This window comes from Bos grunniens, chromosome 6, assembly GCF_055505025.1.
Source record: "Bos grunniens cultivar Pamir isolate PY7600 chromosome 6, Bosgru_T2T1.0, whole genome shotgun sequence".
Taxonomy (NCBI): Eukaryota; Metazoa; Chordata; class Mammalia; order Artiodactyla; family Bovidae; genus Bos; species Bos grunniens.
Window position 1 is genome coordinate 17,955,586 of NC_141170.1, and position 19,627 is coordinate 17,975,212.

General features: G+C 37.2%; 1 protein-coding gene across 11 annotated transcripts in view; it reads left to right on the top strand.

Annotated features, from left to right (window-relative positions):
- The window catches only part of WDFY3 (WD repeat and FYVE domain containing 3), a 283,117-nt gene that overhangs the window by 54,174 nt on the left and 209,316 nt on the right, over window positions 1-19,627 (top strand). Inside the window, exon 1 of one of the 11 annotated variants that reach the window (XM_086407524.1) lies at window positions 7,402-7,505. The exons of the other annotated variants lie outside the window; for them this stretch is intronic. The gene's annotated coding sequence lies outside the window, so the exon portion shown is untranslated. Of the gene's footprint in view, window positions 1-7,401; window positions 7,506-19,627 lie in introns of those variants that run through there. 11 annotated transcript variants of the gene reach the window in all.

Sequence of the window (19,627 nt, forward strand, 5' to 3'; positions counted from 1 at the left end):
TTAGATTGACTAGTTTTCTGTGATTATGGTTTCTGTGTGTCTGCCCTCTGATGCCCTCTTGCAACACCTACCATCCAAAATCACTGCTGATGGTGATTGGAGCCATGAAATTAAAAGACGCTTACTCCTTGGAGGGAAAGTTATGACCAACCTAGATAGCATATTAAAAAGCAGAGACATTACTTTGCCAACAAAGGTCCGTCTAGTCAAGGCTGTGGTTTTTTCAGTAGTCGTGTACGGATGTGAGAGTTGGACTGTGAAGAAAGCTGAGTGCCGAAGAATTGATGCTTTTGAATTGTGGTGTTGGAGAGGACTCTTGAGAGTCCCTTGGACTGCAAGGAGATCCAACCAGTCCATTCTGAAGATCACTCCTGGGTGTTCTTTTGAAGGAATGATGCTAAAGCTGAAACTCCAGTACTTTGGCCACCTCATGCAAAGAGTTGACTCATTGGAAAAGACTCTGATGCTGGGAGGGATTGGGGGCAGGAGGAGAAGGGGACGACAGAGGATGAGATGGCTGGATGGCATCACTGACTCAATGGACGTGAGTCTGAGTGAACTCCGGGAGTTGGTGATGGACACGGAGGCCTGGCGTGCTGCAACTCATGGGGTCGCAAAGAGTCGGACATGACTGAGCGACTGAACTAAATGCTTATATAAAGTAAGAGTCACTTTTTAAGATCAGATCATGTTTTTTACATTTATTTTCTGCTTAATATTGTTAAGTATAACACACCAGGTCAGCAAACTTTCTGTAAAAGTCCTCCATGTAAATATATTAGGCCTTGTGGGCCAAAAATCTGTTGCACTTATTCAACTCTGCTGTTCCACAGAAGGAGCCTTAGACAGTACATATGAACATAGTTATGTTGCAATAAAACTTTATTTACAAAGTAAATTTGGCTCAAATTTGACCCATGAGCTGTAGTTTGCCAATCCATAGTAGAACATTATAATGATCAAAATCACTTCTCAAACATTCATTCCTCAAAATACTTTTTCTGGGTCATCTTTGATTCTTCGCATGTGTATTCTTTTTTTTTTTCAAAAGCCTGATCGTCCTTCGGAGCGGCTGTTCCGGGGACTGGAGCAGAACTGAGCAGTAAGTCTGCTGCCGCGACGCTCAGTAACCGCATGTGTATTCTATACCAAGTTTTCTTTTTGTTCCTACCAGTTGTTTGATCTCTTGTGTCTGTGTCTAAATCAGGGTCATCGTACTAGTTCATGAGGCAGTAGATATTTTGTCATTGTCCATGTGAGTGATCTTTGGTTCAGATTTGTTACCCACTTGTAACAAATGATTCGACAGTTTGTTTTTTGTTGCTCCATACAATAAGCTAAGATCAGTGAAAAGTTATTAACGAATTAATGAATCTGAGATTTTTAAATACTGTGCCTGAGAATAGAGTTGGTACCAGAAAGTCGGCTGCATTTGGATCCACGCTAATCAAGTTGAATCTGAGAGTTATGGTAATGAAGTTGAATATGAGAGGCAGCATGATAAAGTCATTAAGAACGCTAACTCTGGAGCCATACAGCCCGATTAACTCTAGGCTCTACTACCCCTTACTAGTATGTGACCTTGGGCTAGTTATAGTTACTTAACCTCTCTGTGCCTCAGTCTCGTCTTCTGTAAAATGTGGACAGTAGTATTTATAGAGTTTGAATATTCAGTGAGTACCTAAAATTTAACTCATAAATAGATATGAATAGGATTTTAAGCATAGGATAGATGATCTTTAGAAATAATTCCATTACTATTGAATGTAATTAAGTCAGAATGCTGCTGCTGCTGCTGCTAAGTCTCTTCAGTCGTGTCCAACTCTGTGCGACCCATAGACGGCAGCCCACCAGGCTCCCCTGTCCCTGGGATTCTCCAGACAAGAACACTGGAGTGGGTTGCCATTTCCTTCTCCATGCATGAAAGTGAAAAGTGAAAGTGAAGTTGCTCAGTCGTGTCCGACTCTTAGCAACCCCATGGACTGTAGCCTACCAGGCTCCTCTGTCCATGGGATTTTCCAGGCAAGAGTACTGGAGTGGGGTGCCATTGCCTTCTCCGTTAAGTCAGAATACTTGCCATTTAAAATGACAAATTAAAAGGAGCTCATAATGAGTAATTTTCTCCTTTCTATCATGAATATAGTCAAACTATCAGTGTTTTCTCTGTGTTTACCTAGATGGCAACATCCAGTATCTGGCTCTCAGTGAATGTTAATTAAATAAATGAGAATTTGTATTTTTTTTTCAAGGTGCTAATTTTCCAATTATAAGATCCATCTTTTGTCTGATTTGGAGAAAGTGATGTCTTGCTTGTTGAAAAACATGTTTTATATTGCACTATAATCTAAAATCTGTGAATTTTTCTTAAGACATTTCTGTAAGCCATTATTTCCCTCACTTTTAATGCCTCCTAGGGATATTTCTCTAAGAGAATGCTGTAATGGTACACAAATATATTTAACTTTTTTTTGATCTCAGAATAGGCTGGATTAATAACTGACATTAAAATGATGATGAGAAAAAGATTGGCTAGTTCATTTCATGGCAGTCTTGGCTTCTATTTTCCTTATGTTATAACTTGTGAGATATGAATTTATTTCAGTCTTCAGTCTTTAGTAATAAGAAGACATCTTTTCCATAATATTTCTTTGCTCACCCACGTATTTTTTTTTTTTTTGTATAACTGCGATAATGATTTTTTTTTTTTTTACTGTTTACTATTTATTTGACTGTGTCAGGTCTTTATTGAGGTATGTGGGGCCTTAGTTGCAGCATATAGTATCTAGTTTCCTAACCAGGAATTGAACCCAGGTGCCCTGTATTGGGAAATGCAGAGTCTTAGCCACTAGACCACCAGGGGAGTCCCTGCCAGTTTTAACCCTATGAAATTGCTGATACTCTACCCTTTCTGACATAACAAAAATGGCATTTTATTTGATTCAGCCTAATAGAAAGCAGGATTTTTTTTTCCTGAAAATCTTTTACTTTTTGTAGTTTCATTTGATTTCAGCAGTTTGTCACTTTCATTCATTTAACAACATAATAAAACTTTTTTCATCTTTAACTTTTGATAATAGCCACCTTCCAGGAGCCTTTGTGAACTGTAAATGGTTGGTTAGAAGCTATCTGTTGAGCTTTTAATGTTCTGGCACCATGTAAAAGGCTTTTCATGTATTATCTCTGATCCTAACAATAGACCTGAGAGAGGAATTATTAATAATATAAATGGCAGGGCTAGGATTTGGATTCTTTTTAATGACCTAGTCTTGGAAGTTACATAGTATTACTTCCAGCGTCCTATTTGTCAGTAGTTCCCCATTCAGGAGAAAGGGAAATGGGCTCTTCTTTTTGAAAGTATCTTACGAATTTGTTGGCATTTTAGTTTTTAATTTTTAAAAAGTATTGATTTATTTGGCTGTGCTGAGTCTCAGTTGAGGTGTGTGGGATCTAGTTCTCTGACCAGGGATCTAACCCAGGCCCCCTACATTGGGACCTCAGAGTCTTAGCCACTGAACCACCAGGAAGTCCTGTAATTTGTTGACATTTTAAAGTCACTGGAAGATTCTGGAGAGTTTTAGATGTGTTTTCTGTCATGATGAAAAATTTATTTTGCCCTTTAAAAATGTTTCTACTCTTTGATGTCAGTGTAGGTGATTTACAATTAATGGTCATTCCTGAGTTCTTTGTCTTCCAGATTGTAACTTGAGACATGGTCTATTAATTATACACAATGGAGGCACTTAGTCTGACTGTTCTTACTGGTACAGGGATTTTAATCTTCCAGTTTTTTCCTATTTGTTTAATAATTTTTTACCTATTTTATTGGCTTTACAAAATATATAACTATTCTATAAGCTGTCTTTATTGTTGAGTCTGCGAAAGAACTAATTACCATGCCTCTTATTTACGCTGAAAATTATGTTGTTGTTTTTTTGCCAGATTTATCTTTTGATTAAATGTAGGTGTCAGTTAGTTTATACCCTGCTCACAGGCAGTCTCCTGGACTGACTGCCCTAAAGAAAATTAGAGAACAGAACTCGTACAGAACTAAGCCTGAAACACAGGAAACGTGCAGGAGAACCAGGTACAGTCCCTGGAGAAGGACATGGCAACCCCCCACTCCAGTATCTTGCCTGGAGAATCCCATGGACAGAGGAGCCTGCCGGGCTATGGTCCTTGGGGTCACAAAAGACTCAGACATGACTGAGTGACGAAACGACAGCACCGAAACATTTGTGATAGAATCTTCCAGTGTGTGTATGAAAGAAGATGCCAGATTTTCTAGAGAGCTTGGAGATGTTGAGTGTGGAAAAAGGGCTGACAACTCTGGTATAAAACACACCTGTGTATTTATGGCTAATCTGGAGAGCAGAATGGGGTACTCCGAGGTAACGTGAATTGCAGTATTTCTTCATGTGATGTGTTGTATTCGACAGGGGAAATAATTGCATTGAGGGTTTTATGTTAATCTTCAGATTTCACCCGTCAACTTGTGTGCACAAAAGTCAGAAAAGTCCTCTCTCTGATTTAATGCTTTATAGTGAGTCAGTGATAAAACTAGAACTAAAACCCAAGAGTATAGTGACTTAGACCACACTTGATGATCTTATCTTCCTTAGTAAGCTCTCATTCTTTGGCCTAAATTTCTAGAGACTTTCCTTGTGAGTTTCTTGTTTTTCTTTAACCTACCATACTGTTTTTTTAACATTTTTGTCTTTCTTTGGTATATAGTTCTATGAACTTTGTTAGATACCCAGATTAGGATAACCTGTACCATAGTATAAACTAGAATACTTTTATCACCCTTAAAACTTCCTTATTCTGCTTATACACATTCTCTCCAACTCTAGCGCCTGGCAAATGCTAATGTCATCAGTAAAGTTTTCTCTTTTTAAAAGTACCCTATAATTGGAATCATGCAGTATGTGACCTTTTGAGCCTTTTCTTTCATTCAACATAATGCCTTTGTTCAAGTTATTGTGTGTATCAGGGGTTTATTCACTTTTACTGTTGAGTTACACGTGTGTGCCACAGTTTGTATATCCATTAACTCATGGAAGGACATTTGGGGTGTTTCCATTTTTCTGGCAATAACAAATAGAGTTTCTGTAAACTTTTGTGTATGGGCTTCCCCGGTGGCTAAGTGGTAAAGAACTCGTCTGTCAATGTAGGAGACGTAGGTTTGATCCCTGGGTTGGGAAGATCCCCTGCAGAAGAAAATGGCAACCCACTTCAGTATTCTTTCCTGGGAAAGCCCATGAACACAGGAGCCTGCGGGACTATAGTCCATGGGGTTGCAAAAAAGTCTGACACCAGTTAGTGACTAAAGAACAACAGCAAATTTTTGTGTATAGTTTTTGTGTCATCATAAGTTATTTCTCAAGTATACAAGTTGGCAAACTTTTTTCTGTAAAGGACTAGACAGGCTATATTTTAGGCCATATGATCTCTGTTGTGACTACTCTGCTCTTGTAGGATGAAAATAGCCATATACAATACATAAATTTTTGAATGGATGTGGCTGTGTTCCAATAAGACTTTATTTACAAAACTGGAATGGCACATGGCCATACTTTTCCAACCCCTGTTTAGTGGCAAATGTCTAAGAGCCGGATTACCAGGTACATGATAAGTATACTTGATAAGAAACTGCCAGCTTATTGATTTTTCAAATATTTGAATTATGGAATTTTAATGAACTCAGACTTTAGTGTTCACACATCAGACCTACATAATTTATGGTAAGACAGGCTTTGGTCTTATCTTATACTGAGGATGTATGTTGCCTCCTACTTTTATTCATATTCATGTGAGGTTTTTACGTGGATCAATCTTGTCTTCCTAGATAAAATACGACCTGAATTTTAGTAATTTTTATTTGACTTATGGAAGATATGATGAGGTATTACAAGCAGATTGTTTCTCTCAGGGATGTATTAAGAACAGAATCATAGTGAGAGCTGCTAGATTTTTAAATCAATCAAACAGTTGATTTTTTTTTTCCCTAAAAATTGAGTGTGACTGCATAGACAGCTATCACACCATAACATCCAGTCTCTTTATATGTGTTTGTTCATTTTTTTCATTATTAAAGCCAGACTGTTTAGCCACAATGGAAGCTCATCTGGGAGATCACTGTCTTCATTTTGTGTAAGCTCCAGATGACAAATTAAGTATTAAATCTTAGGTTTATGCTCATGTCCCTGGAGTTCTAAGGGACAGCATTCTCCAGTTGCTATTGAAAGCTGTTGTTTCTGTTGGTTTTGTCTGTGGGATGCAGACTTAGCTTTTTGCTAGTAGTGTTTTTTTTTGTGATTCCCTTGGCCACAGAGCAGGAGTGTGAGGTTCAAAGGAAGGCAAAGAATCTCGGATATATCAGTAACTAATGATACTGGAGATGGTGAATAAAACAAAGGAGGTGTATCTTTCTGGTTATGGTTTGCAATTAGTTATGCTCCTCTGAAAAAGCAATGAAGCCCTAAGACAACATCAAAGAGGTAGAAGAACATTTTGTACTGATTGTTGTCCTCCTACTTGTCTTGATGAGATGGTTGGAATATTATATCCGTGAGTGGGAAGTGCTAATGTTTATGTATGCTTTATTATAAAGTATGGCTAATGACTGCCATATTGGACATCACAGGCTTAATTTCTTCCATGTTCACTAGATTAGAATCCCTATAAAAGAGGTGTTGAATATGCAACTTCTTGGTAGTCTAATATTCTCACTTAGCTTCTGACTTTTTGCAGTCAAGCAGTAGTCACTCTCTCTGGCTCTTTGGTTATTAAATTTTAATACAAGTCTGATTGTCTCTAAGTATGTAACTTCTTTGTAAGCCAAGGAGAGTTAAAAGCATTTCCACCATTCGATCCTGTTTTCTTCCATAATGCAGTTATCCAGAGCAGGATTGTCCTGTGCTGTTAGTCTTGTCCTGGGAATATAAGATGAAACTCTACTGAGTACTGCCCTGTGAGATTTCCTGGGTCACTTTGTCCTGTCTTAGCAACACGCTGATGGTTTACAGCCACCTATGCCCAAGAGTTTTAAAAGTACCTGAACAATATTTACATTATTTACTAACAAGATAAAAAGGTTAAGAGTGCCTTCCATAAAATCTGACCTTAACGTTTCTATGGCAGTGGTTCTCGACCCTGGGTGCATGTTAGAATCAACTGGAGAACCTGTGAAAGCAATACTTGGGCTCCAGCCCCAAAGATTTCAATTCAAATGAGTGGGTCCTGGGCATCAGAAACCTTTTTCAAGGTCCCTAGTTAACTCCTGTATCCAACCAGGGTTGAAAATCCCTCTTGTGTAAGAAAATTAGTGGACCTGGGCTAGCCATGTCAAGTAAAATATTCTGAATTAAGAGACTAAATTCATTATCTTTTCCACCTTCTTTCCAGTTGGAGCCCAGATTTCAAGTCTTGAGTAAAAATACCATCAGGGGAATGGGCCCTATTGTGTTCACACATTCTGAACCTGTTGTTCAAGGAATCCCCTAAAGGTCAGTGTATGGGAAAAGAAATTAGTGGGGTTTTATTTTTAATCTATACTACCATTGAGTTTATTGGTAGATTAAGATTGCAAATTACTTGTGAGTAGAAATACCATTTTTAATTTACTAGATTTTAAGTGCTACCATTATAAATTGATTAATATAATATCATGTTTAAGAAGTACTTATATATCTTCTCATTTATTTTTAATAGGCTATTAAAGGAGCATAATATTATATTACTTATCTTTGTGCTTAGACACATATTACATAGCTTTGCAAAAATATTTAAGAAATTAAGCACAATGATTGATTCTGGGAAGGCCAACTGAGGCCCAGTGGTGGGATATTCATTATTTTTACTGTCTTCTTCTTTGTATTATTTATTTTAACCCTCAGCATACATTAAATTTCACAAAATCTTTTTCAGTAGATAAAAATGCTTTTTTAAAAAAAGTTTTGCAGGTATGCTTATAGTTTTTTCTATTTGGAAAATTAAAAATAATATCACAATCAATTAACTTGAAGATTTCTGCTTATTATCCAGTAAATTACCTCTTGTTTTAGACGTGTTATTTAAGTGTATGTCTGCTCTTTCCTCTGAGCCTACCTCCTGGGTTTCTGTTTTGCTTTACATTTTCTCATGGCTCTTTCATGTGCTGTATATAAAAGAATGGGCCCTACCTAGATGACGACACTATCATTCTTCCAGTACCTCAGTCTGGAAATCTTAATTCTTCTTTGTCTGTTTCATTTGATCCTGAAAGACATCTCATTTCCACATTGTTAACCCTGCACTGGTGACATTTCCCATCCAATCGCCCCTCACTCCCGCTTCCACTGGCCCTGCTTTTATCACTGAGGGATCATTAAAGTAGCCATTGCACACTTCACACCGTGCTTAGAAGTATTCTGTCAACATACATTACTCTCTTGCTTAATCGGCATTTTTTGTTAACCCAGACTGAATGGCCTTTTATGATCTGCCCTTGTCTACCTATTCTACGCAGACCTCACTTCCAGCTTTTCCCCTGTGCTCCAGCTCTGCTAACCTACTGGAAGGAGACAGCAGCATGTTTGTGCCCTCTCTTGAGTATGCATATGATCTGGATCTGTTGAGTATGCACATGGTCTGTATATGGCCAAAATTAAGGGTGGGCTTATTTGTCAGCTGAATGAACTCCTATTTAGTTTCCAAGATTAAGTTCAAACGTCATCTTCTCTATTGATTGTTAAATGTTCCTTTGTGTCATAGCATCTTGTTTATTTATTGTTTATTATGGTAGCCATCACATTCCTCTGTAATATCTTTTAGCTTAACTATGAACCCTTAGAAGGTAATCTGTTTAACTTTCTGTTACTAACACTTAACAGAGTTGCTGGATGTGTTAGAAGAAGTGTTAGAAATGAACAAGGAAATGAAAGTTAACACATACAAAATTGCGTACTATTTATAATCACTGGAACTTACTAATCAATGTTGTAATAACTTAGTAAACTATACATTTAGGTAAACTTCAACTTTACATTGAAGACAAGAGTTATTTACTAAGCTGAATGACTGAGCTTGAGGAAGATGTTTGCCTTTAAAAGAGCTGATATTTTTAAAGTACCTTTAGATGATTCGAAAGAGTACTTTTTATGCAGATAGATTTATACTAAGTACAAGGCATTTTGACAGTTAATTATTTAAATCAGAAACCGAGTCAGCCTTTATTAACATAGCCAGAGCTTATGTTCTTGGAAGTAATAATGCTATATTTACTTAACATTTATTCTGTTGTTTCAACGTTTACTTAATTTCACTGCATATTCATTTGGATATTAGTACCCGTTGGTTGGCCTTTTATCATTTCTTAACTTGAATGTAAGTATCATAGTAGAAAATCACTGTAGTTCACAATGTCATATTCCTTATAGATACTTGAATATATATTAAAATTGATTCTGTGCTAATTTTTTTAAACAAGAGTTACCAGTTTTTATAGATCTACTCTTAATGCATGTCTAAATTTATCTACAGTAGATAAAAGATTTCCACATAAAGATAATTGAGTAAAAGCATTTGTATTCTCTTATCCTTCCTAATGCTAACTAAAAGAATGAAGACTAGGGAAGAATTCTTGTAACTTGAGTGAAGTGAGGAGAAAACTAAGCCTCAGACTGCAAGAAGAGCTGTAACCTTTAGAACAAATGGAGACATTTGTGTGCAGACATCTTAAACAGAGCTCTCCCAAAGTAGGTGGCATAGAGGTCTCAGCATGGCAGGCCAGGTGAGGCTGCAGGAAAAGAGACAGATGCAGTTTTTATGCAGAGAAGAGTAGGAAAACCTAGCCGAGTGGAGGAGATCGTGTACAGAGCTGTCGCCTTGGTATCAGTGGATTTGGAGCAGCCAGAGAAGTAAACACCGAATCACAGTGCAGACAATCAGCAGCTTAACATTCCCCCCTCCTCCCCCACTTTAACCTCGCTGGCTTCATTAGGATTCTCCAACCATGCTAAGCACGTCCTTCCCTCCAGCCTTTGATTTTGCTTGTCCCTCAGCCTGGAAAATTCTTCCCCTAGAAATTCTTACGGATTACTCCCTCATTCATTCACGTTTCTATTCTGCTGTGAACTCAGAAGGGCATTTTGAGTTGACTGTGCATACTCAAGCAAGCAAGCAACCTCGGAGCATTTTATTTGCAAAGCTTGCTGCTTTTTTCCTTGCATCCATCACCACCAGACTTGTGTATTGATTTATTTAGTTTTTCTTTCTTTCACGCGAATCTGAGCTCCCAAAGGACACATACATATCACAATGGTATGTTCCACCTCTCTATTCCAAACATCTAGAACACTGCCAGGCACGTAATTGTTGCTTAATAGATGAGCACACAGTTCTTCCCATACGCAGCAGCCCGTACAAACTGGCAAATCCCATGTGGAGAGACTTAAAGGACATCATCTGCCACTAGCAATAATTCTTTTTTTTTTTTTTTTTTTACAATTTTTAGTGTTTATTTAGATTGAGTTAGTTAAGGGTAATAGTAACAGAATTTTGAAAGGTAGGTGATTCCAAAGATGACTTTAATAGTTTTTATTATACTATTCCTTGTTATTTACAGGGATTCATGTTCTTTAATCAATATTTTAAAAATGATCTCTAATTACATGGTGCTTTAAAAAACAAATTCATCTTCCTATATTGTTGAAGTTAGAGAGCCAGACAAGACAAGTTTGAGGAAGCCTGGTAAGGAGCCCAGACAGCCTAAGAGGAGGGCAGTTATCTTGGAGAGCATCATATGATTCCAGAATGGATCCCTTAACATAAATCTGAAAACTTAATTTTGCCACTTAACCCAGAAGTCATTTGGGTGGCTTTCAGAGACAGGCTCGCAGCATGTCACCAGAGTGCCATTGTATTTGTTTACACTATTAGGATACTCTCTCGGAACGCAGACATATCCCACCTAGGACACTGCTTTCCTGGGCACAATGCACATGGGGAATAAGATTACTAATGAGAAAGTTTTTTTAGCAGAGACCCTTGGATAGTCTTGAGAGGTGTTTTCTTCAGGCTCATGCCAAGCTGGATGACCTACCCCGGCTGCACAGAAGCCCCCACCAGATTCCTGTGTCTGCCATATTCAGTGTTTCTCTGTTCCTTGGATAGTGCTAACTCAAAATGCCAAATTCTTGCTCTTTGGGTTCCCATTTCTAGCTCTCATGCAGATATAGAATCACTCAAATTCAGGAAAAGGGATGAGGATATAAGTCCCAAGATGCTTGATTTTTATAGTAAAAAAAAAAAAAAAAGCAATAATTCTTTATTTTGATCCTGATTCATACAAAATAATTGTAAAAATAATGACGTTTATAAAGTCATTGAACGTTTGACCACTGGATGCTTGATACTAAAGAATGTATAGTAGTACTGTGAATCAGTCAGGATTTAGTTGCAGAGAACAGAATTCATTCTAGCCAGTTTAAGCAGGAACAGGCTTATTAAGGGTATATGTGTGGGCTTAGCCATGTCCAAACTCATTGTGACCCCATGGACTAACCCACCAGGCTCCTCGGTTTATGGAGAGATAGAAAGGGCTGAAGAAACAGATTTTAAGCTCACAGTTGACCTTTTACAAGCATCTCCCATGCAATACCATGGAGCTGGACCATCAAGGGAGCTGCTGGTTTCTCTGTGGGTCAGGATGCGATTGTAAGGGTTAATGAACTGTGGCCAGCAGGCAAAATCTGGCTTCAAGAATTTATCTGTGTCCTTTCAGTTAAGAAGAAGTTTTGCAGTTTTTAAACGGTTGAACAAGTCAAAGGAAGAATAATAGGTTTTTAAAAAGTTATTATTGAGGTATAATTGATGTCCAACACTTTATAATTTAAGGTGTACTGCTAATGATTCAGTATTTGTATATATTGCAAAACCATCATTACAATAACTCTATTTAACATCCATCACCACACATGGTTACATTTTTGTTCTTACGATGGTAACTTTAAAGATTTACTTTCTGAACACTTTCAAATATGTAATGCAGTCTTATTAACTACAGTTGCCATGCTGGTCCATATATCCTCATGACTCAACTCTTGTTATAACTGGAAATTTGTACATTTTGACTCCCTTCCCCAATTTGCCCACTCCCGTCCCCTCACCTCTGGCAACCAACACTGTTTTCTGTACTAGGAGCTTGATTTTTTGTTTTTTTAGATTCCACTTATAAGTAAGATCATATGGCGCTTATTTTTCTCTGTCTGACTTATTTCACTTAGCATATGCCCGTAAGGCCCACCCATGAAGTCGCAAATGGCAAATTTCCTTCTTTTATGGCTGAATAATATTCCATTGAGTTCTTGTACACATTTTCTTCATTCGTCAGTGGACACTTTGATTGTTTCCATATCTTGGTTGTATATAATGCTGAGGTGAACATGGGGGGTGTATATGTCTTTAGTTAGTGTTTTAATCTTCTTCAGATAAATGCCCAGAAGTAGAGTTGCTAGATCATATGATAGCTCTATTTTTAATTGTTTGAGGAACCTCCACTCTGTTTCCTAACTGGCTACACCGTCTTACATTCTGAACAGCAGTACACAAGATTGGAATAGTGTTTTGTGTCACCTGAAAATTTTACGAAATTTCAGTATCTGTACATAAACTTATTAGGATGCAGCCATACTTTTTACTTACCTGTTGTCTATGGTTGCTTTCACACTACACTGGCAACAGAAACCACTTGGCAAGATTTATTATCCAGCCCTTAAAGAAAAAGTTTGCCAAACTCTGCTCTAGAATACACACAGTATTATGGGCAGCCAGACGTATGTGTCGCATCCTGCCTCCCAGCAACCAGAAGGTAATTACTGAATCTTGAAATCTCTGTGGCTTCACATTGTGAATGTCAGCAAGAGTGTGGTTTCTGTTTCACTTGTGCCTTTCAGAATCTTGGGTGAGTAGATTTGATTGGCTGAACCTATGTTGCAGCAAGAACCTATTTGCAAAGGAATCTGTGGAAAGCCTGTTCTTTGTTTCCCAGCCCCTGTGATTAAACATTCTGCCTAATTCAGTTCTCAGTGCCTTTATAGAAGTTGCAACCATCTTGCTTCAATAAAAGCAGACTAATAGACTTTTACTAATAGACTTTTTTAGTCCGTGTGTATGTGTGTTAGTCACTCAGTTGTGTCCAAAACTTAGCCATCCCATTGACTGTAGCCTGCCAGGCTCCTCTGTCCATGAAATTCTCCAGGCAAAAATATTGGAGTGAGTTGGCACTTCCTTCTCCAGGATATCTTCCCGACCCAGAGATTGAACCCAGGTCTCCTGCATTGCAGGCAGATGCTTTACCGTCTGAGCTACCAGGGAAACTTTTAGACTATTAGTCTTTTTTGTTTTGGGCATTATATTGATTCATACTTAATTCTGGTCTGTGATGTTCAACACTGTATCATTTATTATTTTCTTAGACAAAAAGACTGTAGAATTTGTAGCATTGATACATTTATATTTTATGAGGAACATATATATAAGCTTCAAGCAAAATATTCATATCAGAATAAAAATTTACTCAGCAATCTCACAAGGAATAGATTTTGCCTTCAAAATAGCAGAGTAGCTAAATCAGGCCAATCAGATAAGGATTCAGGGAGACGTTTCCTGTGAGACTGTTTTGGTGAAAGACTATTTTTAATTTAGATCCTTAGTCATGATATTGTAACTCTTTGAGGTTAAGTCTAAATATTTTCAGGGGTAGGCTTTGGGAAAAAATAAATAAATAGAAGCAGTAAGTCAGAGTTTAAAAAGAAAAAGAGATATAATAAAGTAAATAAAAGTATAAACTCCTAAAGTGCTAGTGAGGCCTGAGCATGGTAGTCTGCCAATAAATGTTTAGCAACTGTCTCTTCAAGAAAAGACCCCACAGAGCCCCCATTTTTAGTGTTTGGTGACTTCTTTGGTAAAATGTTCTCACCATGGCTGGTTTTAGGCTATTAAGGTTTGACACTGACTCTCTACAATTTCTGAAAATTTGGCCATCAAGGTTTCACGAACTGGCATAAGCTAGATCCATCTAAGCTGAGCCTAATAATAGGGTTAAGGAACAGAGGAGGCAGAAATAGTTGACATGAACATTTATAGTGAATATGCAGGGAAAACATTCCATGACACCTAAATTTCTCTTCAAGTCAAAAGTCAGCATCTTTTAAGGATAATATAACAGTATATTATTTTAATCATAGAAGAATAAGATGAATAGTTTCTGATGTTGGAGTAGATTTTTTCTGAGGTTATTATCTTATTTTTCTTTAATGGAAAGAATTGCTCAGAACACGTTAAATTACATAATACATTGTTGCATTTAGTTGCTAGTAGTATATTTTTATTTGTAATTTACTTTGATGCATTCTTCTAGGAAGTTATTTCTTTACTATTTCTGAATATGATTCCGTATTTGGCGTTATGTGTTTGAGTGCCTGGTATGAGAACTGGGAAGGACTTGAACGAAAGAGAACAGGAAACTCAAATGAAAAATGTGATTAGGTGTATGTAACATTTCCCTGGTCTGTCAGATGTGAGATGCTAAGAACTCTCAGCCAAGATATTACTCATGAATCATATTTCTTGTTGCCAGTCTGGTTACACCCTTGGTGGGAGATACACAGAGTAAACACGGATTTTGTGTGTGCATGTTTTTTTAACTTCTTGTGGACAAAAATACTTGCGTTAATTTTGTCCAAATGTTTTTAGAGAGAACAAATAGTACCATCATTGCTAGGAACAGTTAGAAAATAAAATCACAGTTGCTTTCATAAATAAAGTTATTTCATCAAGGCAAAGAGACAGCTTCCATTTAATAAGAAGAGCTCTTGTCTTCAATGTATGTGTCTCGAATTCAAATTTCACCTGATGCTTGTTATTGGATCTTTTTGGCAAGTTGCTTTAATCTCTCTGGGTGTCAGTTTCTTAACTTATAAATTAGGCATTGTACCACTTGTGGTAGGAAATAAATGAATACATTTTGGTGAGGATAACTAGCATCGTACTTGGCTGTGGATCTTAACTCTATTTCCTAGACAAAAACTGTCGCAGAGGCAGGAAACGGGAGTTCCTTAGGGATTAACCCCCGCCCCAGTTGCTAATTGCCAAGGCTGTCCCTCTAGACTCTTAAAATGATTCAAGGGCAGAATGGCTGGTGTTTTCCACTTGGAAAAACTGATTATAAATCATGTGTAGAAAAGTTTGTGTGTGAAGAATTAACATGCAGAGAACAAAGCTGCAAAAACCTGATTGGCTAGAGTAGCCTATGGATGAGCAGGGAAGTCCATTCATGTATTTTTTTCTGTTGTTGAAAATCTTTAAAAAAAAATGTGCTTAGTCCTTCCTGATCCTCTTCCTCCCTACAACCCTGCCACTCTGCAGCTTGATTAGGGTTCCCTGCTGTACTTTCTTTCCCCTAGTATCTTATCAATACTTCCCCGGTATCACATGCCACACCTGCATCACACCATGGGCTCTAAGCTCTGTGAAATCAGATATCCTAAAAGAGCTGTCATTTCACAAAAATTAAATGCTACATGTGCTAGTTGTTGATATAAACTGCTGTATCCCAGGGATCCACCCAGAGCAACAGTAGCTGACATTTTACACTTTACTCTTGATTCGGAATGTTATAGGGCAGAAGGCATTATCCTGAACCATAACTCCATAGAGATAAAGGCAGATTATGTCAAAGTTGTAATGACTGAAAGATACTAATTGAAGGTTGCCTTTTTTTTTTTTTTTAATTAAAGCCAAATCTAAGTTATCAAATACTACAGAACCACCTTGGTATTCCCAATGTGATTTTCTGTTGATGGAAACCATGGGTAAGCTTCTCTGAGGACTGGAAGAAGCTCAGATTTATTTTGTTACTAAAAACTGCACAGTTGATTTTGACATAATAAAGAAACCAGTTTTATCTCCCCACCCCATCCCCTTATTTTTCCCTAATAGTGGATCTGAGGGAAGTTGACTGGTTTGGCTTTTCCCTCTCTGAGTCAGGTACTATTTCCTTATAGTTTATCATATAATATGTGGTAAGTTATCATCACTGGCCACCCTAGGGCCAGCCTCCTCCTCAAGAGGATGGAGGACTTGATCCAAGCTTTATTTTGTTTTGACCATTCAAACAGTCACAGATAATAAAACAAATAAAAACCAAAGAACCCAGAAAACTTTCAGCCAAATATTCCTACAGATACCAGTTTTTTGTGTTTTTTTTTTTGTTTTTTGTTTTTTTTTTTCTTGTTGCTTGGGGAGGAGATGAAGTTTCCTTTAAGGAAATTTTTTAATGTCAGAGGAATAAAAAAACTAAATTGAGGAATAGCTAAGAATCGCTTTAGGGAAAAAACATACCTACTTGTATCTGATTTAAATATGGTTTCATTGAGAGTCATTCAAGATATAAAATAGTTTTTATTTAAGTAATTTCAGTTATAAATACATAGTTATTATATAATAAACTGATTTGTTGGGCTTATTTTAAATTCAGAAGTACTGCAAAGTAATTATTTCCTTTAAAGGGCTGTATTTTTAGTGAAGGACAGACAAAAACCCTGTTGAAACAATAGTCTTATCATTCATTCATATGTATTCTTGTAAAACATTTGTCTTGTGTGTATTTCTAGTATTCAAGAACTGGTATGTTGTATATATTTCATCCTATTTCTTAGTTCCTTTCACTCATCATTATGTTTTTAAGATGCACTCATGTGAAATATATACTTTTAACTGAATATGAATGATTCTACATCTTTGTCAATCCTGTTCTTTTTTAAAAATTTTCTTCTAATGATGTCTTTCTTTGTTTCTGTTATTTTTTTGCCACACCATGCGGGATGTGAGGGCATGTGGGATCTTAGTTCCCCAACCAGGGATTCACCCTGTGCGTTGGGAGCACAGAGTCTTAACCACTGGACCACCAGGGAAGTCCCCAACCCTGCTCTGCTTACTAAGTTTGTTAGTGATGGGAGTCCCCAGTCATCACGCATACAGTTCAGTAAACACCCATTTACAAGTTCTCACCCTCTTTGGTGTGTATGCTGAGTAGCCGAATGCAGTACTGAACAGCTTACGCCCGTGAGGTCCTCCACCTCTCTGTTTCCCCATCAGTTGTATATGTGCGCCTTTCCACATCTCCACGGACAGGGGCATTTTCCAGCTTTCTGCCTGTTGCTAATCTAATAGACATAAAGTAGCATTTCCATATTTTAGTCTGCATTTCTTTTACTGAGCAAATTAAAATATCTCTTGATATGTTTGGCCTTCCAGTATGTTTGCTCATATTTTTTTCTAATTTGGATAGCTATATTTTTCTTATTGATTTTGGAATTCCTTGTAAATTCTAAATTTTAATCCTTTCCATTTTAGACATTTGAAATATCTTCTCTCGTTGTATTACCTCTCTTTTGCTTGATTCACAGTGCTCTTTACTGAGCCGAATCATTTAATTTTTATGTAACCACATTCATTTTATTTTTGCTTATGGCATACAGCTTTGAATTTATGCTTAAGAAATGTGTACGTAATTCATAAAGGTATCCTCATATATTTTCTTCTCTTTGTAATTTTACCCACATTTTGTGTATGGCTATAGGTATGACTTTTGTTTATTTTATTCTGAGTTTGTCACTTTCCGAATACTATCTACTTAACAATCACCCTTTCCTGGGACCTTTATCATGCATTAGGTTCCCAATACATTTATGGGTCTCTCTCTCTCGTCTTTAACTTAGTTTTGCTCTTAGGTCAGTAAGAACTAGTTTTATCACCAAGGTTTGGTGAAGGACTGTCTTTGAAGGCTTCTCAGGTGGCTCACTGGTAAAGAATCCACCTGCCAGTGCAGGAGCTGCAGGAGATGTGGGTTTGATCCCTGGGTTTGTAAGATCCCCTGGAGAAGATATGACAGCCATTCCAGTATTACCAGAATAATCCCGAGGACAGAGGAGCCTGGCCGGCTACAGTCCACGGAGTCACAAAGAGTTGGACACTACTAAAGTGACTGAGTACACACACACACACACACATGTCTTTGAAATTTAAAATTATATGATTTAATTTTCAAGCTTCATGAAGTTTCAGCAAGTTTCATTGTTACCTCTTATCTTCCTTAAATATATTTATGTTATGTTTAGTAGCCATTATGATCCTTGAAACAAATATGTTGGAAATTCTTGATCAATTTCTTTAAATATTGTATTCAAATTAAAAATCCATTTAAAAGTATAATTAAATTGTTTCATGGTCTCTTTTTCCTTCATTTTATTTAAAGTGTTAAATTTTGCTTTTTAGTAGCAATCTAGACATGAAATTAAATGACTTGTTACCCTGTCTGAAGTTTGAGAGTATATTAAATAGTTTTAAAAAATTAATCATTCAAAAATTAAAGATAAGTGAAGTTTTAAAAGACCTGGATAAATAATAGCAAGTTTCACTTTAGGGATAATTACTTTGAAGAACCATTCCAGATATTTCAAGTACTCAAGCCTGGTGTAGCTCTCAGTATTTTTTAATGAATTAATATATATTCTACTAGAAACATAGATTATGCATAAACAAAAATTAATTAAAATATCTTGGAATGACTCAGTTTTGACCATAGGATAACTTTCCTGATGTAATTTCAAAAAGAAAAGTAAATCTGAAAAATAATCTATATTTTCTTGAATCTCAAGTCTTTGCTTGCTTCTGTTCCCTACCTAGTATATTTTGCTTAGTACAAATTGTAATTTTTAGAATGTTATATGTACTTTCTTCCCCAGTGGCTCAAGCAAGCAGTAAGGCATCTGCCTGCAATATAGGAGATGCAGGAGACTCAGTTAGATCCTTAGGTTGGGAAGATCCCCTGGAGGAGGAAATGGCACCCCAGTGCAGTATTCTTGCCTGGGATCCCATGGACAGAAGAGCCTGACGGGCTGTAGCCCATGGGGTCACAGCAGTCAGACACGACTGAGCAATTAAAAGCACACATGCACATATACTTTGTAGGGGGAAGGTGGTTAGAAAAATGAAACTTTATACACTTCATTTTTAGACAGTTTTATTTCTTATAGCTGATATTTTCTGTTTTAGCAATTGGATTCAAAAGCCTAGACATGTGAGATAAGGTAGCTAGTATTTATATATTTAATTTTAACCTCCAATGCTAAATCTTTTAGTAGATATCTGAACTAGGAGATTTTAGTTGTATGCTTTTTACCGCTGTCCCCCATCTTTAGTTGAGATGTTAATTGTCAAATATAAAAGGAGCAGAATGAGAATAGCCAGGTGTGTTTGATCCTTCAGTCCGAAAAGAAACATCAGTGTTTTTTTTTTTAGATTGTTCCCCCAAAATATTGAGAGCTAGACTTTATTATAGAATGTTTAAAATACATATCAGTTCAGTTCAGTCGCTCAGTCTTGTCCGACTCTTTGCCACTCCATGAATTGCATCAGGCCTCCCCGTTTGTCACCAACTCCCGGAGTTCACTCAAACTCATGTCCATTTAGTCGGTGATGCCATCCAGCCATTTCATCCTCTGTCGTCCCCTTCTCCGCCTGCCCCCAATCCCTCCCAGCATCAGAGTCTTTTCCAATGAGTCAGCTCTGCATCAGGTGGCCAAAG